General features: G+C 42.2%; 2 pseudogenes; both read left to right on the top strand.

Moving 5' to 3' along the window:
- Window positions 1–1,555: 1,555 nt before the first annotated feature.
- LOC122126520 lies at window positions 1,556–7,927 on the top strand (annotated as a pseudogene).
- Window positions 7,928–10,633: 2,706 nt separating this feature from the next.
- LOC122126519 lies at window positions 10,634–24,268 on the top strand (annotated as a pseudogene).
- The last annotated feature ends 3,160 nt before the right edge of the window (window positions 24,269–27,428 follow it).

Raw genomic sequence — 27,428 nt, 5'->3', positions numbered from 1 at the left:
CAAGGGAAACAAAAAAAACAGCATAATAGCTAGCGCCTAATAACAAATGCCAAAAAGAAAGAAAGAAATAATAAATAACTGAAAAGGTGAAAGAAGAGGTAATTAAAGATTTGTAAATGTTGACTCACACTTATAATTCTGAATCTAAGAAATCGGAAATCTGTAGATCATGGTTCAAAGCCATACTGGACAGGAAAGTCCATGAAACTTGCTTCAGTGTGTTCAGTCGAGGGACTTAAAATTGAAGTGTTTTGCTCAAGGCTACAGCTCTACTATCTTCCACCTATTAGGTTGACTGGAGATAAGAGTCTCATTGACTTTCCTGCCCAGGCTGACTTTGAACTCTGATCCTCAGATTTCAAGCCTCTCTGTACTGCCCTGGACTACCCATGGGATTCTTGCCTCATATTAATCACTTAAAAAAGGCAGAAGTTTAGCTGTGGCTCAAGTAGTAGAGCCATCTACCCTTCAGTTAACTAAGTAAATCAATAAAACCTCAGAAAGAGAGGAGAGGAATGAGAGTGAAAGACAGAATGTCTTATAATAAGCAAAAGGAAAGAAATGTATATATCACCTGGAAGAAATAATTGTATTGTCAAAGCTTATAGAATTGTATTGTCAAAGCTTATAGAATTCACAAACTTTATCGACCATAATAATGACAATTTGCATTGTGAAGGTTAAAATATGTTTGTGACTTCAACTAAATATCACTATTCCACAATATTCTGAAATAAGAGAAATTTAGGTAATCACCTAATCTCAATAATAGTAAAAATCTCAGAAAGAGTCACCAGGCCTTAATTTCAAGCTCCAGCCAAACACACACACACACACACACACACACACACACACACACACACACACACACACAGAGCAGGAGCCGAGTTCTCACACTCGAGGCAGAAGCCAAATGAAACAAAAAGTAGACTGTAGTAGACCTATGGCTTAAGTAATAAAGCAAGCTGCTTTTAAGAGAAAAGAAAAGAAAACCTGAGTATGAAGGCAAGGCCCTAAGCCCCTGACTCTTCCCAGAATGGAAATCAGTCATGGAATTCAACAGTTTGTGCTTGTTCTTGGGATCACAGCTGAACGTGCCCCTTCAGTTCTAGGCCCTCCTATCAAAAATAGAAGGTAGGCTTGTTCTTGGCTTCTGGCACAAGTACCTTGTGTAGAGGAAGCCCCTCCTCTTGCTTCCTGTATCCCAGGGTTCAGCCTCTCTTGTGAGTCAAGGTGGGAGGTGGATGGCAGTGTGACAAGAGGTTCCAAATAGAGTGGCAGCTGTGCTAATTGACTTGAGGCTGACAGCTGGATGCCAGGGCTAAGTGATAACAGGTAGCTATCTCTGATTACCCAGCAGTAGGGAGACTGAGTTGGAGCACCTACTGGCTCTGCCTATCAAGTCCACCCCATCTCCTCTGCCCCTGTAACAACCAGAGGTTTAAATGGGGATCTGAGTTGGCTGTGTCAGATTCCTGCTCCCCAGCCCTACCTGTTTGCCTCTGTGTACACCATTGCTGAGGACATGCATCCAACTGCTCTGCAGCCTTACACCATGAGGGAGATCGTGTACATAGAGGCAAGCCACAGTGGCAACCAGATTGGCCCAAAGGGGAGCATGACACTGGCCTAGGATCCTAGTCTCAAATTTAGGGGGATGAGGAGGAAGAGGATAGGGTTGGAGGGTGCAGGTGGTAGTGGTCATGTCTAGGCTGAGGTAGGTGGGGCTCCATAGTAGTCCCTAACCTCCTGGAAATCAAGTCCCCCAGATAGTTTCCCCAATTTCCCTAATTTGTGTGGCCCAGGTGGGTGGGGTTTTTTAAGCAAGGCTGGGGTGGTTTCAACTCTCTTGCATGTCTTAGTCTTACCTGAGACTCAAGTCATTGTACTTAGTTTCCTGGGAATAGACTAATGCATTTTTGGTCTGATTTGAATGAAAGGAGTGCAGTGTCTTTGAGCTGACAGATACAGAGGATTCCCTTTTTGTCAGCTGATGAGTATCAGATAATTGAGAACAGTTCGTCCACCTTAATGCAAATTTCTCTGAGTTTTCATGCCCTATCTCAGTTCCCTTAAGTTGGGTGTTTTCTAAATCAGTGGTTGTCGGTGTATGCTCTGAGGACCGTTGGGGTTCTGGAGAGCCTTCTAGCTAAGTCTTCAAGTTACTGTTTTGGCAACTTCATGTCCATATAAGGCCAGGTTCTCGTCATAGAATCCAAACAGAATATGGTATCCCATAAGATGGAATACTCATAGGAGAACACAGATGTCTTCTATTCAGCCAGATAGCAAAGAGATTAACAAAACTAAAATACCATCAATTTTTGTGCTTTTTTTAATTTAAAAAATCTAATTTTTTTACAAAAATATTTGTGTCAACAGGACTTGGGTTTCTTATAGTTATTTTAAAGTCCATTGTTTGGACAGTTAACATTCTAGGCCATAATACACTTCTATTTCCATCTCAGTTTTGGGAAATGCTAAGCGATGAGCACAACATTGACTGCACTGGCAACTACTATGTAGACAGCAGCTTACAGCTGCAGAGAATCGAGGTGTATTACAATGAGGCAGCTAGTGAGTATCTCCCATCTGGCTTCCAATACCGTGGCAGAATAGGTCCCCGAGGAATACTAATGACAAGGAAGGAGTTCCTGCCTTTCTTAGGGTGGTATTGTAGTTCGAATTTGGGGCCTCGATCTTGTAAGTCAAGTGCTGTATCCACCTGAGCCACTCCACCATATATTTTGAGTATACACTTGTGAATTTCCTCAGGAAAGCCTTTTACTGAATTCCCCCTACCTGTACTTGCTGAGTAGCCACACCTGGATTTTTTTTTTTTTGTCATGGGCCTTCTACTCTGGGCATAGGCATTGTCCTTCATCTCTTCAATCTTTCTTTTCCTTTTATTATCAGGGGATCCTTTTTTTAGAACTCTGGGCTTCTGGGATAAGTCCTTCTAGCTTAGTTTAATTCATTAATTCTGCTTGTTGTAACATATTTGGAAATTTTAAGTTTTTATGTTTACTATGCATGAGCTGCAAAACCGCTTGTGAAGTTGTAGGAGTTTTTGGAAGCAGCGTCACATCAGATGATAGATTGATTGGGGCATCACCCACATTTAATCTTTGGTCCTAGTCTTTATTATTTAAAGAAGCCCTCTCTATTGGACTGGAAAGAAACAACATGCTCTGTTCACAGATTAATAGAAAAATAGCCAAAATGAGAATAAAAGCAATGAATGTACAGCCAAGAAGAATATAGTAAGAATAAAGTTAGAGGCTATAAAGGTGCAGCCAAGTGTATGGGAAGCCTTGAACCAACACCCCCGTCCTGCAGGCATGCTTCCTTAAAGCTCTTTGTCTAAGGGGATCTCATGCAGACTCCGCAGGAGGTGGCATGGCACCAACTATTTCAGGTAGTTTCTTGGAGATGAGAGTCTCCCATAATTTCCTGCCCCAGCTGGCTTCAATCTGCGATCCTAAGATCTCAGACTTTTGAGTAGCTAGAATTTCACCCTTCGGCAACCAGAGCCCAATTGCATTGCCCTCTTTAAAATACAGATTAAATTTCTAAAAAAAATTTTTTAATTGAAAATTTTAAAATTGTAAAGAGGGATGTTCAGTCACTAATATATATGTGAATAGTCCAAATCACAAAGCATAAATAAAGTGTCTCACCCTGAAATCTATAACACTTCTGGACTTCAGCATTTTGAATATGAATACTTAGCCAACAATAAATTCTTTTTAAGGTTTTTAAAGTAAAAAACATTGTTGTGATGTAGAAAAACCCAATAATAATGTGTAAACACTGCTTTTAAATGATTCATATTGTCTTTCCTAATACAAACAACCTTTCTGAAGTCTACAGAGTAGATTTTCAGTTTTTGTAACTGTCAATGTGAAATTCATTTAATTTTATATAAAGAGTTTCCATTCTACATTATTGTATACAAACAGAATCGTAGATAATTGGTTTTCCTCTGTAATAAACAAATGAAAAAGTGCAAACAAAAGGACAGAGCTATTTAATGTATTTGAGTTCTATGGATCTACATTTGGGGATGTCCCCACCTTGGTATTTTGTGTTAATATTGCTTAAGTAAGATATAAGACTTCAATCTTGTGGTTCCTTGGTTGAGAGTTGTTGTGTGGGATTGTGTTACTCCTATGAACAGTATTTTATGTTGTGTCTTTATTAGATTCTATATATCAGGCAGGATGGCCAGTTTTCTTCATGTGATTGTTTAGGAAGGGGGCAGTCTCAAACTCATGTTTATATCATTTTAACTAATATCCCTTTTGAAAAATCAGGTTAAATGGCAAATTGCAAGTAATTGCCCAAAGTTGCTCTGAGTATTTGAATACAGGGAAATGTGCTATTTGATAACAATTATTGAAACATTGTAACACAAGAAATATGTATTTTATGTATTTTCCCTAGGAAAGCATTATACTTGAATTCCCCCTACATCTACTTGCTGAAGAGCCACACCTGGCTCTTTTGTTTTGTTTGTTTGTTTTTTTTGTCGGCAGTGGCGCTTAAACTCTGGGCCTATGCACTGTGCCCCAACTCTTCTGTTCAAGACAAGCAGCCCTACCACTTAAGCCACAGTGCCATTTCTGGTTTTCTATTAGTTTTTTGGAGATAAGAGTCTCACAGACTTTCCTGCCCAGGCTGGCTTTGAACAGTGATCCTCTGATCTCCAACTCCACAGTTGCTAAGATTATAGGCATGAGCCACTGGTGCTCTGCACCTAGCTACTTTTAATTAGGGAAGGGAAGGGATAGGGAGAACAACAAAGGAGTGGGTAACAATGTTCGACAATAAATGTTCTCATTTCCTTACTCATGTAACTGTAACTCCTCTATACAGCACCTTTACAATAAAAATAAAATTAACAAAAAAGAGAAAGGTTCTTACTGATAGGCAATGATGACTCACACCAGTAATCCTAGCTACTCAGGAGGCTGAGAAATGAGAATCATGGTTCAAATCCAGCCTGGGCAGGGAAGTCCCTGAGACCCTTATCTACAATAAACAACTCAGAAAACTGAAAGTGAGACTGTGGCTCAAGTGATAGAGTGCTAGCCTTGAGCTGAAGAGCTGAGGGACAGCACCCAGGCCCAGAGTTCAAGCCCCACCATGAACAACAACAACAAAAAAATGTGTTGTCATCTTTCTTTTGCCCCATTAGACTCAAAGCCTGATGCTCATCTTTGCCTCCTGAGTAGCTGAGATTTCAGCCACCATGCCCAAAGCAAAGGAATGAAATGCATGGAAATAGACAACTGCAAACGTCCTTAAAGTTGCTGAAGCCTCTTGCATGGTGATTCATTCTCAAGATATCTTTTCTGTTTCCATGTCTGAAATGCTGTAATTTCTGTAATGAATGCTGAGTGCCACTTAGAATCATAAGCTCTGCCCCTAAGCTCCTTGTCAAGTATAGGCCTAAGTCAAATCTTGTTCCCACAGGCAATAAATATGTTCCTCGGGCCATCATGGTAGACGTAGAGCCTGGCACCTTAGACTCAGTAGGATTGGAACCATAGAGTTTCAGACCAGACACTTCATATTTAGTATGTCAGCATGGTCCATGGAAGATGGCTAACAGGCACCCCTCCTTCCAAACATCCAGGCACTCCAGTTCCCAGTGCTGAGCTGAGCCTTTATCCATCTAGATATCATCCTCACCTAACCCACCTATTTCAGTCCACGGGAGTCATGACCCTGGCCACTCAATCAGCACAGATAAGTGCCAGTCTGCAAACAGCCTCTGAAGGGAATGAACAGCGAGCAGGGAATGCCTCCAACAAGGTTTCAGCACTGCTGGCCATTTCAAATACCTGGCAATAACAGGGAACCACTTCAGGACACCAGAAATCAAAGCACAGCTATGTATGAGCAAGGTGCAGACAAATGCTTGCAGCTTAGCCTCCCTCTGACCATTCTGTTCTCCTGTTCCTCCTGTGAAAGTAAGTACTTTTCCAGTATTGAGGCAGGCTCTGTTCATTTTTTTTTTGGTCGGTTGTGGGGCTTGAACTCTGGGCCTGAGCACTGTACCTCAGCTCTTCAGCTCAAGGCAAGCACTCTACCGCTTGAACCACAGCATCCCTTCTGGCTTTTTCTGTTTATGTGGTGTTGAGGAATCGATCCCAGGGCCTTGTGCATGTGAGGCAAGCACTCTACCACTGAGAGCCCTTCCCATCCCCAGGCTCTGTTCATTTTTAGAAGTACATGGTTTGGGTTAAAATGTATCTTCCTCCACATTGTCTTTACTTTCTTTAGAACCTGGGTGATTTGTAGGGTCCCAGATACATTGAAAACATTTCCTGGGGGCTAGGAAGGTGGCTCAGCAGTACAGTGCTTGCCTTGCATGCATGAGGCCCTGAGTTTGATTCCTCAGCACCATATAAGCAGGAAAAAAAGCCAGAAGTGGTGCTGTGGCTTAAGTGGTAGAGCACTAGCCTTGAGCTGAAGAGCTGAGGGACAGTGCCCAGGCCCAGAGTTCAGGCCCACGACTGGACAACAAAAAAGAAAACATTTCCTTTATTTCACCGAAGTGTATCTAAACTAATAGCCAAAGTTGCTCAGAGGAGCCTATAGTCTTCACAATGCATATAGCACAGTCATTATTCCTGGAGTATGTGTCTCATCATGTCTTTGTGTCTGATAGGCCAGAACAGGGCAGGCAATAACTGGGCCAAGGGCCACTACACAGAGGGAGCCGAGCTGGTGGAGTCAGTGCTGGAAGTGGTGAGCAGAAAGGTGTGGCTGTCTCCAGGGTTTCTAGCTGGCCTACTTCCTGGGAGGTGGCACCAGGTCAGGCATGGGCACCCTGATTCTCAACAAGATCCCGAGAGGAGTTCCCAGACAGCATCATGAACACCTTCAGTGTCATGCCCTTGCCCAAGATGTTGGACACTGGCACCTTAGACTCAGTGAGATCAGAACCATTTGGCCAGAGTTTCAGACCAGACAACTTCATATTTGATATGTCATCATAGTCCATGGGAGATGGCTAACAGGCACCCCTCCTCCCTAACATCCAGACACTCTAGTTCCCAGTGCTGGGCTGAGCCTTTATCCACCTAACCCTATCATCCTCACCTAACCCTACAACACCATCTTGTCTGTCCACCAGTTGGTGGAAAATGCAGATGAAACATTCTGCATTGACAGCGAGGCCCTGTATGACATCTGCTTTTGCACCCTGAAGCTGCCCATGCCCACCTATGGAGACCTGAACCACCTGGTGTTGGCTACCATGAGCAAGGTCACCACCTGCCTGTGCTTCCCTGCCCAGCTGAATACAGACCTGCGCAAGCTGGCCGTGAACACGGTGTCCTTCCCCTGCCTGCACTTCTTCATGCCTGGCCTTGCATCCCTGACTAGCCGTGTCAGCCAGCAGTACAATGCTCTTCCAGTGCCCAAGCTCACCCAGCAGATGTGTGACACCAAGAACACGATGGTCACCTGTGATCCCCGCCATGGCTGCTACCTGATAGCGGCTGCCATCTTCCGAGGCCGCATGTCCATGAAGGAGGTGGATGAGCAGATGCTCAACTTGCAGAACAAGAACAGCAGCTACTTTGCAGAATGGATCCCCAACAACGTGAAGACACTTGTGTGTGACATCCCCCCACATGGCCTCACGATGTTGGCCTCAGTCATTGGCAACAACACGGCCATCCAGGAACCCTTCAAGCACACCTCAGAGCAGTTCAGTGCCATGTTGCAGCACAAGACATTCTTGCACTGGTATACAGGCGAGGGCATCGATGAGACGGAGTTCACTGAGGCTGAGAGCAACATCAACGACCCAGTGTCCAAATACCAGCAATGCAAAGATGCCACTGCTGATGAACAGGGGGAATTTGAAGAAGTCTTGTGGAAGAAGAGGTTTAAGACTTCCCATTGCTAGCAGTGCTACAGGAATGCCAGAGCCTGCCTACTGCTTCTCAAATAAATGGTGCTTTCCTGAGCTACTTTGTCTGCAGTGGGACCTTGCTATGTATCATCATGCTCAGCCTTCTCTGTCAGGAACTCACTGATGGTGAATGTAAAAATGCAAATTTCTTTTAAATATGATTGTTTTAAAACCCTATTTGTATAAATAAAGAAGTATACATTTTATACCCTGAGCCCTTATTCTTCTTTAGAATCCTTTTTATTCTTTCAGTGTATTTGAAATATAAATTTGGCCAGAAGGATTTAATCTTAGCAATATAGGACTGGTGCTCAAGAGGAGTATTAAATTCATGGTTTTTCTGCTATTTTGAAGAGGAGGATGACAAGTGCCAATGTTGTTGTTTTGGCCCCTGGCCCAGTTTTATAGTTTTCAATCTCTCAAAAACATGCAAGTAGCAAAAAAGCAGTCTGAAGAGAAAGAAAACTAGATCCAGATGCTACTTCTCCTTCAGACAACCACAGGTTCTTGTCTCATGTCCCATCAGAGGGATTTCAGTCACATTCCCCAGAAACAGTATCAGGAACACTGATCCCTGTGTTTAGAGTTCAATTGGCAATGAAGCAGCGCTCACAGGATGAGTGCAAGTTCCTGGTTGCCAGGGTAGTTTCTCAAGGTATCTGGCAGCTTTAAGTACAGAAGTGACTCTAGCTGTTTGAGGGAGTGAGAGGCTGAGAAGCTGACCAGTCCCATAGTGTATCAAGAACTGCTTGACACAGTACTTCCAAGTCAAGGAGAGGAGGGGAGACATCGCCTGTCTCAATGACCCATTCTCATGTTCATTTTTCCAGCAGTCAAAGCTGTCTGAGGCCCACAAGGTGTTGTAAGGATATAAGGGATGGATGGATCTAGCCTGTTGGGTATGTTTACTTTACATGAGTGAAACAGAAATCTCAATTGCTTAGAACCTACAATGGCCAGGAAGAGGGTGAACACTTCTGTTTTCACTGGAGGCCAAATCAGTCACTGGTTCTTTTTGCCAGAATCTTTCACTCTTCTTTCAGTGAGGCTCCAGGCAGGTTGTCTGTGCCAAGCATTCCTCCATGGCCACCAATAACCTGTAAGAGTACCTTTTTCTTCAGAAACAGGGCTATGGGAATACTGCAACTTATAGAAAGCTCTAAGGAAAAGGTACTTCTGGGTGAGGTGCAAGTCCCTTGTTGCTAGTAAAGTTGGGAGATGGTAAGTTCCATAAGTTTTCCTCTACGAGGCCTGAGGTTGGGGTAGGGTGGGGAGACCAGCCAAGCTGGTCTCACTCATTAGAAAGTAAACTGTCCCAGCGAGTGATCTGTGACTAGAAGCAGGTTGTTTTGTGTCCTTGCCCCAGGAGTGCAAATAGCTTCCATTGTGGGAGTCCTAGGGAGTAAGTGTTGACACCCCTGGGTCTCTAGTCCTAGAACTGACCAGGTTGGATAACCCCAAATCTTCTAAGGTCGCTGGGTCAGAACTGAAGGCAGGCCTGGCCAAGGCACTCTCATTCCTCAGTGGGTTAAGGATTGAGGCCAAGCTGTGATGGAGGCACCACCCATCCTATCTACCAGTGTTTGACTAAGAACGTTTTTGTTTTCTCTTAAGTACCCATTTATGAGTCTTTTCATGAGTCTTTTCTGGTGGCTTTGGCTTATTTCTTTACACTTTTGAAGACGTAGTTCGTGGTTCATAATTAATGACTCATGCCTCACTCCTTAGAAAACTCCTGTTGATAATTTTACCAGTAGACCACCATGTATTTCTCAGGCATGACTTTTGTTTTCTCCTAGCCAGAGCTCTGCATTCATTGCCACACAAGCTAATGTGGAGGTGATTCCTATAGATAGGTGATGTTTTGTCCAATTGCTAAGTGCAGCATCTCCCTTATTCTCATGTACCTTAGTAATTGTATCAAATACTTAATAGAGTTCTTGACAAGTATGATAAACAAAGTTCAGAGGTGAAGATGCAGCTCAGTGGTAAAGTACATCCCTGGCAAACACATGACTCTCAGTTCAGTCCCCAGCACCAAAAGGAGGAAAGGCAACAAATGTTAGGCTCAGGAGAGGATACATTACGACTCATAGAAAAGCAGCACCCAGATTGGCAATGAGGAGTTGTGAAATGAGGGAACATTGGTAGAACATTTGTAGGGGGAAAGAAGAGAGCCCCTTGATGTGTGTACCCTTTTAGAAAGCAGAGGTAGAAACAGGGAATGAACCTCTGGTAGTCAGCCTAGGCCATGGAAGGAAGAAGCCATGACATGCATGTTACTCTAATGGGACCAAAGTGTAAGTGGCAACACCATACCAGGCCATGGCCCGACAAGAACAGACATTCTTGCATTGGAGAGATGTCTTTTGACCACTTTGGCCATGTTAATGATATTTCCTTATGCTGTTTCCTTTTTCCTTCCAACTTGTCATACCTATAGCAGATCCTGTCCAGGAGACCCATTCTCTCTAATCTTATTCTCTAAAAGTCTCCCAGTTTATAGCTGCACATATCCTAGACGAAAAAAGTAGGGGGTAGATACTCTGTCAGACATAGATTGAAACTGAAAGGTATCTTTAAAGTAGACTTTGACAAGGTTCTGGTATTGACAGTCTTGTGTTGATATGTGCTGTGATTGCAACCAGCTTCTGGTCTAATTCTGAAATGACAATGGGAGAGAAATGGTGATAGGACATCATGGACCACTATGGTTTCAAACCCTTCGCAGGTACATCTCCATTCATGGATGTGCTATCAGCCAACATACAGATGTCTGTTAAAGGGGTGATAGCCGGGAAAAGGACATTTATTGGCCACAGATGAGACCAGCCTTTGGACAAGTGGTTGCCTTTCAGTGTGAGGCAAAGAGTGCCTACCTATACAGAGATATTTTTCAGGAAGCAAGATGATTCACTCACATCTTCTTATCCACAAAATAATCTGAGAATAACTCTGGAATCCCAGAGGTGAGAGTCATGTGCTTTGCATTTCTACACGACTGCTTTGCTTCATGGCTCTTTATGCTCTTCTGAAACCTCCTTCTGAGCTGGCCCACAGTGTGCCCAGGAGGCAGGAATCAAAGGGAACTTGGAAGCTTGGCTGCTAATCACTCTGGCCACACTGACTGGGCATCTGCTCCATTCTAATGGTATGGGCTCCAGTGGGAGCTTTGGTTCTTACCAGGAGAAGGTAACAGTGCCTCTGTTTTTGAGCCATCTCCCAGGTCAAGATGTCTTTATCTGCAGAGGCTTGAGCTTTGCCATATCTCTCATCATGACAGGTTTTTTTCTTTCTTTCTTCCTTCCTTCCTTCCTTCCTTCCTTCCTTCCTTCCTTCCTTCCTTCCTTCCTTCCTTCCTTTCTTCCTTCCTTCCTTCCTTTCTTCCTTTCTTCCTTTCTTTCTTTCTTTCTTTCTTTCTTTCTTTCTTTCTTTCTTTCTTTCTTTCTTTCTTTCTTTCTTTCTTTCTTCCTTCTTTCTTTTTCTTTATTTTGTTGGTCATGGGACTTGAACTCTAGGCCTAGGGGCTGTCTCTCTGTTCTTCAGCTCAAGTCTAGCTCTCTATCACTTGAGCCATAGTGCCACTTCCAGTTTTCTGGTGGTTTCTTGGAGATAAGTGTCTCAAGGCCTTTCCTGCCCAAGCTGGTTTTTTACTGGCATACTCAGATCTCTGCCTCCTGAGTAGCTAGGTTTACAGTCAAGGGCCACTGGTGCCCAGTTTGACAGGTTAATTATTTGCTAAACATAACAATGGCCGCATTCTATCCTGGAAGAAGTTTCCCTATCATCCTATACAACACTGATGGTCTTAGTGTTGTGGCAGAGCACACAGCAAGGGGGCTTTCTATGCATGCATATTGACTAATACCTGAAAAGGTAGCTTGCAAAGGCCAAGGAGATTGTTGTTGAAGAGATTGTTGTTCAAAAGCCCCTAGTGCTAGGAAGGCTCTGGAAATGCATACATCTCAACTTGCACTGGGCATTTCCAAATTTTAAGTTCTAGTGTTGTTTCTTTTCCTTTGTACACAGCTTGAGTAGGTTGTTCCAGACAAGGAAAGCTACCTACAGAAGGTCTGTGTGCTAGCTACACTCATACAGAACAAGCAGTTCAGGGCTTGATTTTTCGTACATTTTTAGACTGCAATCTGTTCACTGGTGAGGTTTTTAATGTTTCCAAGATCATTTTAAATGATTTTGTGCCCTCTCACCAAATCACTTAGGTTTCTATCCTAAGCTAAATCAGCAACAACAATAACAAAAACAACAGACTGGAGTCACTTGTAAAGTAGTTAAAAGTGCCACCTGCTGTTCAAACTGCAGAAATACCCATTTCTTGTAACCTTCAGAGAAACAAAGGCTTTCTTTTTATTATTATGATTATTATTGTGAAAATACCGTACAGAGGGGTCTTTAAAATGCTTATAGTAGTCTGTACCCAAAGTGGTCCTTATCATTGGAATTTATGGTGACTTCCCAGTGATAAAAGAAGTCCTGAGTGCCCTGAAAACAGCCACTGCCAATGACAGCAGGTCTATCTCAGTGCACCGGGCAGCATCTTCTATTGTGGCCTGGACTTAACTTACTTCATAGACCATCTCACAGATGATAGAAAGAGAAAAGGCACCAAGATGGCAGATGCAATCAGGTTTGCAGAGCCAATGTGTTTGCATCAGGGTTGGGGTTAGTTTTAAGTCAGTTGACTCAATTAACTCATCTGCTCTTTCTATGAGTCTGACATTAATGACTGCTTATCAGAGGCCAACAACTGAAACCCAGCAAGTGCTCAGCATGTTGGCTAAGAGTGCTGTATAGATAATGTACAGCTGCATGGTACTTGTGCTGTACACTTCTCCTATGCTTCCCCAAATTCTAAATATTTCTAGTAGAGAGGAAAAAAGCTGAATCAGCTAATGAACACATCTTACATCTGTTGGGTTGTTTTAATAGTACTATTGTTTGATTGGACTCAAAGCCTCATACATGCTAGGCATGCATTCTACCACACATCCTGCCCCCTTCTTGCTTTAAGTATTTTAAGTAATTTTTGGGCTTTGCTCTTTCCTCACATATACCTCCCACAGAGCTGGGATTTCAGGAATGAACCACCTAGCCAGAAGAAATTGTTGAGATAAGGTCTGCTTGCTAACACTTTGCCTAGACTAGCCTTGGATCTCAGTCCCCTCCCATCTCTGTTATTCCCCAAAATAACATACCTATGGTTTGAAATATTATAATCCCATTATTATTCTGAGTTCTCAGATGTGGTGCTAGAAGGCATTGCCTTCTTACTTGACTTGAAATTTTAAACCTTCATCAGGGGACATAATTCTGCTCTAGACTATCAGAACCTCATATCAATGTGTAGACACTGCTCATTGTTAAATCATAGTTCAGGATATGTTGCATGTCTTTAAGCCTCACTTTTTACACACACACACACACACACACACACACACACACACACACACACATGCACACACATATACACAAACACACACACATACCGTTGTTTTCAGTGGTGACTTTGTACATCTTCTGTGAGACCACCTGAGTCCTCTCTTATGCATCTTAGAGCTTTTGTTACCAATCTTGCTGCTTTCCAGTCTTCTCCCTCCTCAGGTGTCCAGTCTCTGCCCTTGACAGTGGCTGAGGCTTGTAGTACTGGGATTAGAGAAAGAGAAAAGATAGATACAGATATTTAAGTAGAAACCTCATCTCTTGCACTTTTAGGTGAATTTAGATGCTTGTTTTCAACAGATCCTCACTCCTATTACTTCTCCCAGCCTCCCAATGCCATGTCCTTCTCCTAGATCCCACAGAAGGCTCAGCTGATATTATAGGAAACCGAAACATTGTGCTTCTGTGAAACCTGCATTGCTGCTGCTTTGAGTAAATGTATTTTTATCAGCGATAATTTTTCTTAATGGAATATGGGAGAAACAGAAAAAACTACTTATTTAAAGCAGTTTCACTTAACCTTTCTCTTACTCAGTTTATTTAAATTAACTTCATATGCCTATGAGGGACATTACACAAAACAATCTTTCTATGTATATATTTTTTGCTTGTTTCTGTGGTATCATGACTCAAATTCCTTAAACTTTTTGAGGCAAAGATCTTCATTGTGGCAAATATTCAGAATGGAAGGAAAGGGAAGTGAGAATGGAGATCAATTAACATCTTACATCATCCACTGTCCAGGGCTGCTATTTCCACTATTGGAATTGATGATACCCAGTTTGCAGATTCATTGTCATGAAATGGCCCTTACATCATTGATAAAACTGAGTATCTTGGGTTCCCTTTATAGCATTGGACTGTTGATGCCTGCACACTATGTGTCTGAAGGACCCAAGAGCAAGCTTATCTCCACAGAAGTGAGGTCTCCTCTCATGATAGAGTGAGATAATGTGAGGACTTTCCAAAGGAAGAGGCTATTACTCAGCACTCCCATATTACAGGATTTGGAGAGAGAACAAAACAAACCCGTAAACTGGCCCTAGAACTTGACCTCTTCCCACTCATTCCTTTCTTCTTCAGATAATAAAGCTGAGTAAGCTGAGGAAGGAAGCACACCACCTCCTAATTCAAATTTTGTTGCCTGGTTTCCCCAGACAATTCCTACACCCTTCCATGAGGGTTTGACCTAACATCTGATCTTGTCAAGTGTCTTCTCAGAAGGAATTCTATTGAATAATAATGTCTTCAAAAACTAACTTTGTGGAAAATCTTTACTTCCCTTCCATATCTAAGACAGCCTTTAACTCAGTACACAGATGATCCAGTGGGAACAAATACAAATTGAGTATGCTGCATTGTACACCTCTTAATGTTTATGGGCTTTAATTTTAAGTTTTAAAAGATACCTATAAAAACCAGGAGCCTGCTGGTTCATGCCTGTAATCCTAGCTAATCAGGGGGCTGAAATCTGAGGATTGCAATTTGAAGCCAGCTGAGACAAGAAAGCCCATGAGACTCTTATCTCCAATAAACTACTAAGAGAAAGCTGGAAGTGGTGTTGGGATTTAGTGGGTAGAACACTAGCCTTGAGCACAAAGAGGCTCAGAGACAGTGCACAGGCCCTATGTTCAAGCCCCATGGCTAGCAAACAAAACAGCATTTATACTTAACAAAACTGTACACATTTCCTCTTTAGGTCCATCATGATCTCCTACCACTAGCCACACTGCCACTGGATTTTTGTAGTTCATGATCGTACAGCTTTGTGGACTGGGGAGGTCTCTCCTGACAGGTCATTTCTACAAAGATTTGGTGTGTGGCTGTGTTTTAACAAACTGAGTTTCTGTTCAACTCATGTTTACAAATGAGTTTACACATCATCATAGCACCCTTCCTCTGAGCAGGGCTGCTGTTGAATTTAGCATGGACCTCTGAAATAGAGACATAATTTCATTTGACATTATTATCATTCCAGGCAAAAATTGAAATTCCAGTTATAAAACAATGTATCAATCCTATTGAAATCCTGGTATTGATTTTCCTCAAAGACTTTGAAACCAGAATTTTTTTTAATCTTGAAAATGCACTACAGAGGGGTTACAATTACACAAGCAAGGTAATGAGTACATTTCCTTTTTGGGGGGAGGGAGTCTGGTCGTGGGCCTGAACTCTGGGCCTGGTCCCTGTCCCGCAGCTCTTCACCTCAAGGCTAGTGCTCAACCACTTGAGCCATAGCACCACTTCCAGCTTTTTATTTCTGCTTCTGTGGTGCTGAGGAATCAAACCCAGGGCCTCATGCATGCAAGGCAAGCACTGTACCACTGAGCCACCTTCCCAGCCCACATGAGTACATTTCTTATCAAGCATTGCAGCCCACATGAGTACATTTCTTATCAAGCATTGTTCCCTCCTCCTTTGTTTCCCCTTACCTTACCTTCCCCATCTCCCTCCCCATACCACACCAATGTTGTAAAGTTTGTTTTTCGACATAATGTCTTGTACATCTCATTGTTGCAATGGGTCCACCTGTATCCCTGTTTAAACAATTTGTTTTTCCCTTCCCCTCCACAAATTATAGCAACATCAAATACAGTGAAAACAGGGGTTATACCGAGGAGGAGGGACATAAAAAAACACAAAGAAATCATCTTATAAATATGTTTAAAACAATAGAAAGAAAGAAAAAAATGTGAGTCCTTATCTTGGGGTTCATTTCACCTAACATCAACTCCTCTGAACATTTCTGCTTGTCTCAGACATATACTAGTCATTGCAAATAAGGGAAACCATGGGACCTGTGTTTCTTTGGGCTTGAGATGAGAATGTTTTATATATGTACAAATATATCATGGGAGAAGCATGGAATCGTGGACAGTTTTTGATTCTTATGTGTTCATGTACCACAGCTTTATCGTTAAACTCCATTGTGAGCTTTCGAACAATGCCTTGGGCCATCTCATTTAGAAACTTTAGATATTAGTGCAGCTTGTTCTTTTAAAGGATCAATTCTTGCATAATGCAAAACATTACTTACCTTGGGGGCAATTGGCAAGGCTGAGATGAAGTCGGCCTCACCTAACGGACTACACCTCACACCAATTGCTGGAATCTGCATCTGCAAGCCCTGTTCTCCTGTGTTCCTTACAAACTTCCCAACCTCCCTCCTTACAATATAATCTAGCTGGAAGCAGTGACTCACGTCTGTAATTCTAGCTACTCAAAATCTGAGATACATCCAGAGGATTTGTGTTAAGACCAGATCAATTAGAAAAGTCTGTTAAAATTGAGCCTCTAATGATTAGTACAAACAGGACTGAAAGTGTGATTCAAGTAGTCAAGTGCCAGCCAACTAAGCAGAAGACCCTGAGTTCAACTGCAGGACTTGCAAAGGGGTGGGGGGTAAGGGGGGAGGGGAGATGCAGCACTATATTCCATCTTGATAGTGTTCAGAGGATGAGGAACTAGTAGGAAGTGCTTCAATAGCTGTTGTGAGTCAAGTCCTGGCTTAGAACTCTGTATATGAAAAGTTGTAGTTATTCTTCAATGGTCAAGCTCAAACTACCTATAAAGAATCACTTTATATGTATGTGGGTATAAGTTTATGCTTTGATCTACTGTGTGAAATCAGAACAAGAAACTACCTCTGAAAACAGAATCAGCTGTATGGTGGGGAGGAAGAAGCAGATTCCCTATATAGTATAGCATCAACCTCCCTGGAACTACAAAGCCTATAAAACAAACTCCAGCACAGCATTGGCTGTGTTTTATGGTAAGTTCTTGTCCCCTGCAAAGGCCACCCTCTCCCATGTCTGCTTTGCTCTCCAATTTCCTGTGGCAGTAGCATCCACCAACACATAATGGGATACAGGCATTGAGATGCTTGCTGATCTTTCTTTCCAACCTTATGTCTTAAATTAGCTTATCTCCATGTCCATAAGTTAATTTAGTCCAGTTTATAAGACCTTAGAAAATACGTGTTTCCAGGGGGAGGGAGGAGGCTGGGAAGGGATGTGAAGGGTAAACAAAAGAGGAGGCTGCAATGCTTGGTAAGAAATGTACGCATTATCCTGCCCATGTAACTGTAACTCCTCTGTACAGTATGTTCACAAATAAAATTAAATTAAATTAAAAAAAAAAGTAAAAAAAAAAAAGAAAGAAAATACATGTTTCCAATTCAATGTGTAAAGTCTCCTTGCAGGGGCAGGTTATATTCCTTAGTCAATAACCCTTCAGTCAGTACCAGACAATCTTAGTGCCAAGTTCACTCTGAATTTTCCCTTTTCTTGGATACAAGAACTCCCTAAAGTCAGTATGATCCTTGGGTCTTCAAAGAGAGAAAATTGGAAATGCTATATGCAATAGTCAGAGTGGCCAAGAGCCACTGTAAATACAAAAGCCGTTCTGGCTATGTCACCTACAACCGGTGGCAGCAGCCACACCTGTGTAATATACAGGCTGTAGGTAAGCCTTTACAACCTGCCGCAGGTAGATCCACAGTCTACCTTTTCTGGGAGGAGGCTTTTTAAGAAATATTAGTTTTTATGATTTGCAGTTTCTGCTTGGCAACTTCCAATCTAGAATAGATTTTTGTCATCTGCTCACATATGCAATGTTTTTACTTGTTCCCTGTGTATTTTTTTAACTTTAGAAACTTAGTGAATACTTTCATCCAGTTTAAGAAGCCGAATTTTGTAGCAGTAAAGGGCCCAGCCATTGGACTAGGAGCATCCATATTGCCTCTTTGTAATGTGGTTTGGACCAAGGAAAAGACTTGGTTCCAAACACCCTGTACCCCCGTAGGACAGGATCCAGATGGCTGCTCTACTGGTATCTTTCCCAAGGATATGGGAGGCACATCTGTGAGTACCTTGGTTAAAAACTTATTTTAGACAATGTCCTAAGAACCTGTGCTTTGGGTGTTGTTCCACTCAAGGTATCTTGTGTGTTCTCTGGGGACATTTCATCAAACCTACTTGGTTCATGCAGTGCTATAATACTTCCCAGGAGGCCTTTCCTCCCATGAGGAGCCTCCAGATTTACCGAAATCACACTGATACCCAGTTTTCAATCAAGAATTTTCTTTTGCTTCACTTTAAAAGCTGCCCTTTTAAAGTAGCAGTGGGAGGCTATGCACTAGATGCTTACACACACCTGTAATACTAGCCTTTTGGGAGGCTGATACCAGATTTGCAGTTTGAAGCCAGTGTAGGCAGAGAAACCCAAGAGATTCTTATTGCAATTAGCCTGGAAAAAGCCACTAGAGATCAGTGGCTGGAATGGTAGAGTGCCAGCTTTGAACAAAAAGAGCCAGGTTAAGAGCTAAAGGCCCTGAGTTCAAGTCCTATTATACACAATGTCCCCACACACCTTCCCCAACAAACACACAAAAGCAATTAGGGAGCAAACTTGACCAAATAAAAGAAGTGGGGAGAGGGGTTCAGTATAATTTTGTGGTTCATTTTTTTCACTATTTAAATTGGTCCATTCATGATGAGAGATTGTGTTTGTGTTTTCTCAATTACATATACCTTGTTCCTTAGTTCTGGAGACAGACTGAGAGTGTTGGGAGAGAGGAGAATGCACAGAGATTGAATTCTGTTGAAGGGAGGGACTGGATGTCAGATTGGATAGGGGACAAGTGCAACTCCTCCAGCTCCACCACTGAGTGTCCCATAGTTTGACCTGGCCAATTGGCATGATGCTGTCTTTGTACCCATCAGTGTGGGGAGTGCAGGAAGACCATTGTGTCATGGAAAATGACTGTAGCTGAGGGAGTTGCGGAAGGAACTGACAACCCACAGCTGAAATAACAGGATCTCCCTTTGGGGTTCACAGCTAAGTTTACCTCCTCATGTAGAAATATCCAGTATCCAAGGGTATCACTTCCTTGGGGAGCCTACAATGAGGGAAGATAGTACAATTTCAGGCAATCTTGGGAGCAATTAGAGTACAATGAAGAAGAAAATGTGTGTCTCCTCTCTGAAATTCCAGAGGGTAAGAGTAACTGAGGAGAGGAAGCTGTCAGTCACTGCTGAGTTGGTAGGGTTGAGAAGGAAGGCACATTGGAGCTGGGAGTCATATGTGTAATCCTAACTATTTAAGATGCTGAGATTTGGATGATCATTATTCAGGGCCAGCCCAGGCCAAAAACTGGGTGACATCTCCTCTTAAGCTAGCAATGAATATCAACTTCACTACAACAGGAAGCTTAAAATAGGTGAGTCCAGGCCCAGGCATGTACCTGGATAGGAAGCAAGACCATAACTAAAAAATGACCAGCACAAAATAGGCATATAGCTCACCTACCTAGCAAGTACAGTACTCTGAGTTCTAACATGAGTACCATGAACAAGGGTAAGCATGGTGACCTCGGTGCCCCAGTGTGATTCACTGAGATGGCTGCAGCATTTGTTGCTCTGTAGGCTCCTGCCAAAGAGGAACAGTCCGTCGACATCCTCAATCTATGCCTACCAAGACAGCAAATGCTGAGCAGAACCCCTCACAATTGCCAAGGATGGAGGTTTGGTTGGAACTTTGGCCCCTCAAAGGGGAGGAGAGCAATGATCTGCAGGACCAGTTGGACTCCTGAGTGAGAGAAGGGCAGAAGGAGGCAATGTTGAGGTTGGTACGGGGTTTGTGTTTAATGACTAATATGGCTTCAGTGGAAATGTTCTGACTTTGATTAATATATTTTATGATATGTGAATCAAGGGAGAGCTAGCGCAGTGAGGGAAACACACTTGTTTAAGTTTTCCATAGGTTGAAACTTACTCTAAAGTCTAAGTTGTTTTTGAAAACTGAAATGTGGAGAAGTTGATAAAAGAGCACAGCTCCCCAGTACTGGCACTGTTCTCTGTAGATTTACCTGCCCTATCCATCCCTCTACTGGTGGGTACTTGTCCCCAGGGTGCCTCATACCCCATCCCAGTGTGCTGCTCAATCCAGAACAGCTGCTGTTGGGCAGGGAGGATCAGGAAGCCCTGATGCACTCATGTGCCAACAGTGCCTCCTTCCCTTGGAGGCACAACACAATCCAGAGCTCTGCAGCACCCTATCATTGCTATGAATTGGAGCCTCCAAAATTTGGGCTTTGCCTGCATTATTCCCCCACACCTCCAGACCAGCCTTTTGGGGACTTCTGAGACCTGGAGAATACAAAAGGGAGGCCTGGAGGCAGCATCTGTTCCCATTGGAGCACTGAGTTTGCCACAAGGACCTAACAGGCTGAGAATCTTGGGAATGAACAGTGCAGGGTGGCTAAACCTTGATACTCTCTGCTAACATGTCAGGCATTTACTGACATTTATATTCTAGCCCTCTGTGTCCACCAAACCATGGCCATTTGTGGTGTGTGTGTATGTCTGATAAGTCAGAAAGTGATTGGCTAGCAAACAAGAATGACCAGTGCTAATGGGTTCACATGGTTGACTGTATTGGCCCTTTATGAGAGATCTCTGGTAGATCTGAATGTGATGTTGCAGTTGACAATTCTTTCCATCAACTCATCCCTCTATTTATCATTCAATTCACATCCTACTCCCTACTTTTCCAGCTCTCTGACCAGCAGTCCAGGTTAACACTCAGTACTGTTCAGCCCCAATACTTTGACATCAAGTAGATGACCAGTGCAGTCCCATTTGGGGTTATTTTCCTCTTCTTGTCACTATAGGATGATACTGTAAGGAAGTGGCCAGTCCCCTCCTTGGCTTGCATACCCATACTGTCTGACCACAACCAATCCATTTCTATAAGCTCATAAGTTCTTAGTAAGTATGAAGGTGTCTTCTCAGAAATTGCATGCCACGTTTTAGGCTCCTGTCTTTCTTCACCTGTAGCCTAGCATACCTTCCTTGGGCAGATTACTGAGTTTTTCTGAAACTTCGCCAGCAATTTGAGAAGAGTAAGGGTTGGACTCAGGTCTCAGCCTCCTACTTTCCTGATATCCAGGAGTCCCATAAGTACAAGAGAGTATTCTGCCCTCACCTGGGAGGTCCATGTTTAGCACATGATGATATCGGGTCAGGTCCCATAGTGCTCCACCTGGCATTGAAATGCTGTTTTGTACATTTTACTATCCTGTGTCCACCTATCCCTACCTGATTAAGATCTTTAAGCTCATTGTGAGTTATTACTGAAGAAGGTGACTTGCTAACAATTAAATGCTAATTCTACCACTAAAGAATCCTTATTTCCAGGAAAATGTTAAGATCATTGTAAACAATAATCTGGGGGAATGTGTGGAGGTGCAATGGTATGGGAGGATGAGGGTCAACTAGAGGAAAGACTAAGTAAATATGAATAGGTAAACACCATCTAACCAAATGGCATTTTGGAAGTGGAATCTTTGTACTGAATGTTTCAGTGGTAGAATTCTTGATGGTTCATTGTGTTTGGAAAGATTCAAATTGGTTTGAAGTCTCTGCAACATAAGCACGTGCAACTTAATATTATCAGTGTACACAACAAGTGCATGAGTATGTGAAGTTGTACACATACACACACATACACAAAGTTGGAATTGAAGAGATGTTATTAGTACAGACCTGGGACTAAAGGGCCTGTGCTACCAGCAGCACAAGGTGACCTACACTATGATAGCTCTTGCTCAGATTGTATGCTCACCATAAGCCATACTTCCAGCCCCTCTTTTGCGATTATTTTGAAGGTGGGATCTCAAGACTTTTCTGCTTAGGTTGGTCTCGGAGCCACCATCCTCCAGGTTGGTCTCGGAGCCACCATCCTCCAGATTTAAGCCTACTGATTAGCTAAGATCACAGGTGTGAGCCACCAATCCTGGCCCACTGCTTGTGTGTTTAAGTGGAAAATGGTTAACAGCCTTGAATCAGCCATGTCATTCACACTCTTGGCAAAATTCAGGAACTCCTTTTGTTGTCTTGCACATCCAGTCATTTGGAAAAGTGAAAAGCACAAGTCAGGAAAGACTCCCTAGTAACAAAGAGATGTGTATGGAGCTAGCTGGGAAGAAGGAAGATGGACCACCATGACAGTGTGCTGGCTAGAGACAGATGGCTCCAGTTAGACCAGATGGAGAGAACCAGATAAGGGCATGAATAGAATGTAAATGGAAGAGAGCGATTTTAGAGCTATTGGCTGACTTTCAAAGGGAAGAAAACAAAAAGAAGTAATGAAGCTAGGCATGGTGGTACATGCCTATGTTCTGCATACAAAGGTAGCTTAGCCCAAAGTCCTACTTAGATTAAACCCTATCTCAAAAAAAAGAAGAGAAGTTACTGAGAGAACAGAGTGGAACCACTATCACTGAGTTCTCTGGACCTGAACATGTTGGCATATACTATTGAGAATATACTTCTATTGGCTAGCAGGACTAGGCTGTGGCTTCCCTACTGTATATTGAGAAAGAAAATGATGCTCTAAGATGGGAAAATTCAGTGGTCCTAGGGCCCTTCTCCTTTATCCATTCTCACTTGTCTGCCTTGAAGAACTGACTTAATATAAAGAACAAGGTTTAGTGAGATTTCTGATAAGTGTTTACTTATAGTAGATCCTTTTCCCCCAAGGAGAGGCTGCTTAGTCAACCTGTGGATTAGCAGAACATTCCACACTCTTCAGATGCTCATGACCTGTCCAAGACTGTGCTCAAATGCCAGCCTCACTTAGGGTGATGTTCAGAACCTTGCAAGGCTTTCTGCTGAGGAACAGGTCCCCTGCCACTGTGTTCATCTTTTTTGACTCTCTTGAAGGGTGGTGAGTCAGCCATACCTGTGCCCTCCAGCATTTGCTCGTGTGCTCTGTGCACTGCGTGGAAGTAAAAAAGCAGTGGAAACTGTAGTGTCCTCTGAGAAATTTTCATGAAGATTTCATCTCTTGAGAAGGGAGACTCTATCCACTGCTTGTTTACCTGAAGCCCAGAAGCTCTGGGTCTGGTTTTCAGCACTGCCAGGGAAACACAGAAGGAAGTCATCATTTCAACCCATTCTCCCCTCCTCACCCTGCATGAGCATCTGGGAGCCTGTTGCTGGAATGGTAAATCCAGACACTTTCCTCTGAAACCAAAATGAAAACCTGGGACAAAATTAAAGTCAGCGTAAAGTGAATAAGCATGTATCGATGTATACACTACTACATATTGTAAAAACAAAAGAATGTCCACTTCCTTCATGCAGTCATTCGAAGTCATGTGTCAGACTCACTCAGCATGGCAATAATTTTGGGAACATGAAAGTCCTGGCTGCTTTGCCTCTTATAGTTATATCCACATGGTGAAATGTGATATCCAGCAGTAATAGCTCAGCCATTAGAACATGGGCTCTGTGTCTCAGGAACAAGTCACTTTTTGTAACTCAGAGAGGAAAAGAAACCCCAGACAGCCACTCTAGGCCTGGCTGACTTCCATAAGATTAACAATTACTTGGCCTTATTTATGGCTCATTTTCTTGCATATGAAGAGTTCACACATGGGAGCTGGCTTTAGAGGACAGAGTGCAGATAAAGGAAGTTAAAACAATAACCTCAAACACAAAGTAGACCTTTTCTAGTTCACATTTTTGGAGTCCATATGATTCTGAAGGAGGTTATGCCTTTCTCATAATAGCCCAGCCCATCTGCCCATTGGATCATGACTCCCCACAATTCATAATTAGCGTCTACTAGCACGTGTGCCACAGGATCTGGGGTTTGTGAGCACCCATCCTCATTGTTGACATTGGGGGATGAGGCTCCCTCTGTCTGCTTGCATCATGTTTCACATCTCAACACTCTGCTTCCTTTCAGGCCAATGAAATGATGCTCAGTGGTTGGAAGCTGACCACACAGGAGACTTGTGGCAAAGGCCTGGTATCCCAGGTTTCTGGTCAGGGAAGTCATGGTTCTAGTCATGGAGCTCACCTCCTGTAATACAGTTGTTCATGTAGTTGGTTCTTTTACATGTTAGTTTTTAAAAAATAAAATCTTGGGCTGTGAAGGTGGCCTGGTGGTAGAGTGCTTGCCTAGCATGCATGAAGCCCTGAGTTTGATTCTTCAGTAACCACATATCCAGAAAAAGCTGGAAGTGTTGCTGTGGCTCAAGTGTTAGTATGCTAGCTTTAAGCAAAAAATGCTTAGGGACAGTGCACAGGCACTGAGTTCAGGCCCCAGGAATTACAAAAATGAACAAATTGTTGATCAGCTTTTACCACTTCAGGTCATAAAAAAGGGTAACAAGGCTCAGGACTGTTGCTACAAGAGCTCATGTCTTCCCACAAACAGAGGGATAAGGATCCTGTCTCTCACTTTCCAGTACCCAGAAAACCCTCAAATGGTGAATGGATCAATAAAATGTGGTATACATGTATGAGGTTACATATATATATATGTATATATATGTGTGTGTGTGTGTGTGTGTGTGTGTATGTATGTATGTATGAGGTTACATACATGTATACCACATTTTATATACATATATGTATATATAGATATAAATATATGTGTGTGTATGTACATATATACATATATATAAATGTATGTATAAACTCACACACACACACACACACACACACACACACACACACACACACACACACACACGCGCACACAAACAGAGAAATCCCACTCATCCATCAGAGAGCATGATAGACTATCATTTGTAATAATGTGGGAAGACTGGGAAAGCATTATATTATGGGAAGTAATCCAGACCCAGAGAACACAAGCTGCATGGTTTCCCTTATTTGTGGCTGCTAGAATGTTCCAATAAACCCAAATGCAAATACACTCAGTTGTATGCTAATAGTTACAGATGAATTAACTGAAGTATAGTAGACTCTATGAAGAGCAGAAATAGTGTGGTATTTTTTCCTCTAAAGAAATGTTTAATGGTCTGCCAAGAAAACAAAAACTCTCAAAGTTTGTCTGACAATCCATTCACTTGTTAATAACTTAGTAATTAAGGATGCTCTCACCAGAGTGGGCAAGAGTAAACATAGTAGTCAAACACATTTTAGTGACTAAAATTCCAAAGCCTACTGACATCACAAATAAATGTATCATGTTTAAAATTTTAATCTATTTGTATTTCCTGACTTGCCACACCAAGAATTATTGTCTTACAAGGGAATATGAAAATAAAAACATCCATTTGTGGAAATGAGCATGAGATTAGTTGTTCTTTCTCAGAAGTTTGTCTCAATGAAAACAAAGAATTAAACTTAAATGCTGAGGAAAATAAATGTTATTACCTCATTATACCATAAAAGAATGTAAACTGTGAGCAAGGTAAATATGGCAGGCAAAAATAAGGCAAATAACAGAGTTTCAGTGAAGTCAATTTCTTTTTTCTCATTGCTATCTAAAACCCTCCATCTCTGTGTTCTTCTGGTACACAGCTGAGAATCTGGCAGACCTCTTAAGGACCAGAGCAGAATAGACAATCTCCACACAGGCCAGATGAACACAGTGAGTTGACAAGTACCCAAGGAGTGGGTGTTTCAATATGGGAAACTGTTGGAATAATTATTGTTTCCTCATAATCCAGACAAATGTTCGAACCAAGGTCCAAAAATGTCGAAGTCAGGCTGATAAAGGCCACAGGTGAAAAAGAAATAATGTACATGAAAGTTAAATGTTTCAAACAGGAATGTGGTAATGCATGACTGTAATCCTAGAACTCTGGAATGTGGGACAGGAGGATCTTCACTTTTAGTCCAGCTAGGCAATAAAGTCAGGTCCTGCCTTAGGAAGCTCAGGTTTCCTACTATCACTTGCCAAAGAATAACTACTTGCACTAGAAGCACCATCTGAGATTTCCATGGCACCCTCTCCATCTTCACATTCATTGCCTTTACTGGTTTCTTCTCTGTCACTGTCCATTTTCTAGTCAATCAACTGCAGTTCATCTCCCTTGGCCCTATCTTCTGCACACAAATTGTTCCTGCCAATAGTGCCAATCCCATTGTTTCTCTGTATTTTAAACAGTGTCCTATCTTCATCTGACTGATCATTTTCACTGGATCTCTATGGTATACTTGTGAGCTCAATTACTAGATGTGGTTGTTTCTTTGGTCTTGGAGATAATTCAATATTTCAATAATTCAATATTTTAGATGTTCTGAAATCCCTCTCCAAACTTGAGCCATGCTTCAGAGAGGGAAGCAGCAGCTGTGCCCACTCTCCTAAGACTTGTTCTTCTGACCTGTGGTGGACTCTTGTGAAAAGGATGGGTACTCTATGTCCCACTTCCTTTTCCACTTGGATCTGCTGGTGCCATCACCAGAGACATGGTATCAGCCCATGGTAATAGACTTACTTTGAGAGAATAAGACAAAAACCAATAAAGGAAGCACAAGGAAAGTATATGGTGTTGAGTGTGAAAATAGAAAATTTATAGTGAAGCAAAACTTATGCAGGTCAAACCTCCATTTTCAGAGGCCATGAAGGTCAAGTCATCATACTAGTTCTTCATGTCTGTTTGTAACATATATCCTCATGCTCTTCTGTGGTCATGTAGATCATACTGACTACCAGGAGTCACTGGAAGTACAGGACACATTGGTTGCAGGGGTGGAGGGGTTCTCCTGGAGGCCTTTTTTGGGACTGACAGGCCAGCGATGAGGGCAAGAAGGAGGCAGCAGTAGTTGCAGGGATTACTGCCAATTATTAGATATTAAATTATGTCTCCATTTAATGATGTGTCCCAGTTGAACAATTAATAAAGCATTAATTAATAATTACTCAATATCCCGTTATTGTTTATCATATATGTATATATACACATATATATTTACATATTTTATAGAATGAGACAGATGTCTATGTATAATTAAATTATGCATCATGTGTCATTACCTATTATTAGGTATTTAATTATGTCTCCATGTAATTTTTATTCTGGTAATGCTTAATAAAATATTAATAAAATTTAATACACTTCCTATAATGGTTGCATCTAATTTAATCTAGAATGATTCACTAATTCAACCCTTTATCATTTATTGTAGTGACAATTATTCCACCTATGACATTTATTACATTTATGACATCCTATTACATAGCATATAGATTTGCATCCAAATTATACATC

This window comes from Dipodomys spectabilis, unplaced genomic scaffold (assembly GCF_019054845.1).
Source record: "Dipodomys spectabilis isolate Male_0828 unplaced genomic scaffold, ASM1905484v1 ptg000282l, whole genome shotgun sequence".
NCBI classification, from domain to species: domain Eukaryota; kingdom Metazoa; phylum Chordata; class Mammalia; order Rodentia; family Heteromyidae; genus Dipodomys; species Dipodomys spectabilis.
The sequence above is the reverse complement of the archived record's forward strand: the minus strand, read 5'-3'. Positions and strand labels throughout refer to the sequence as shown.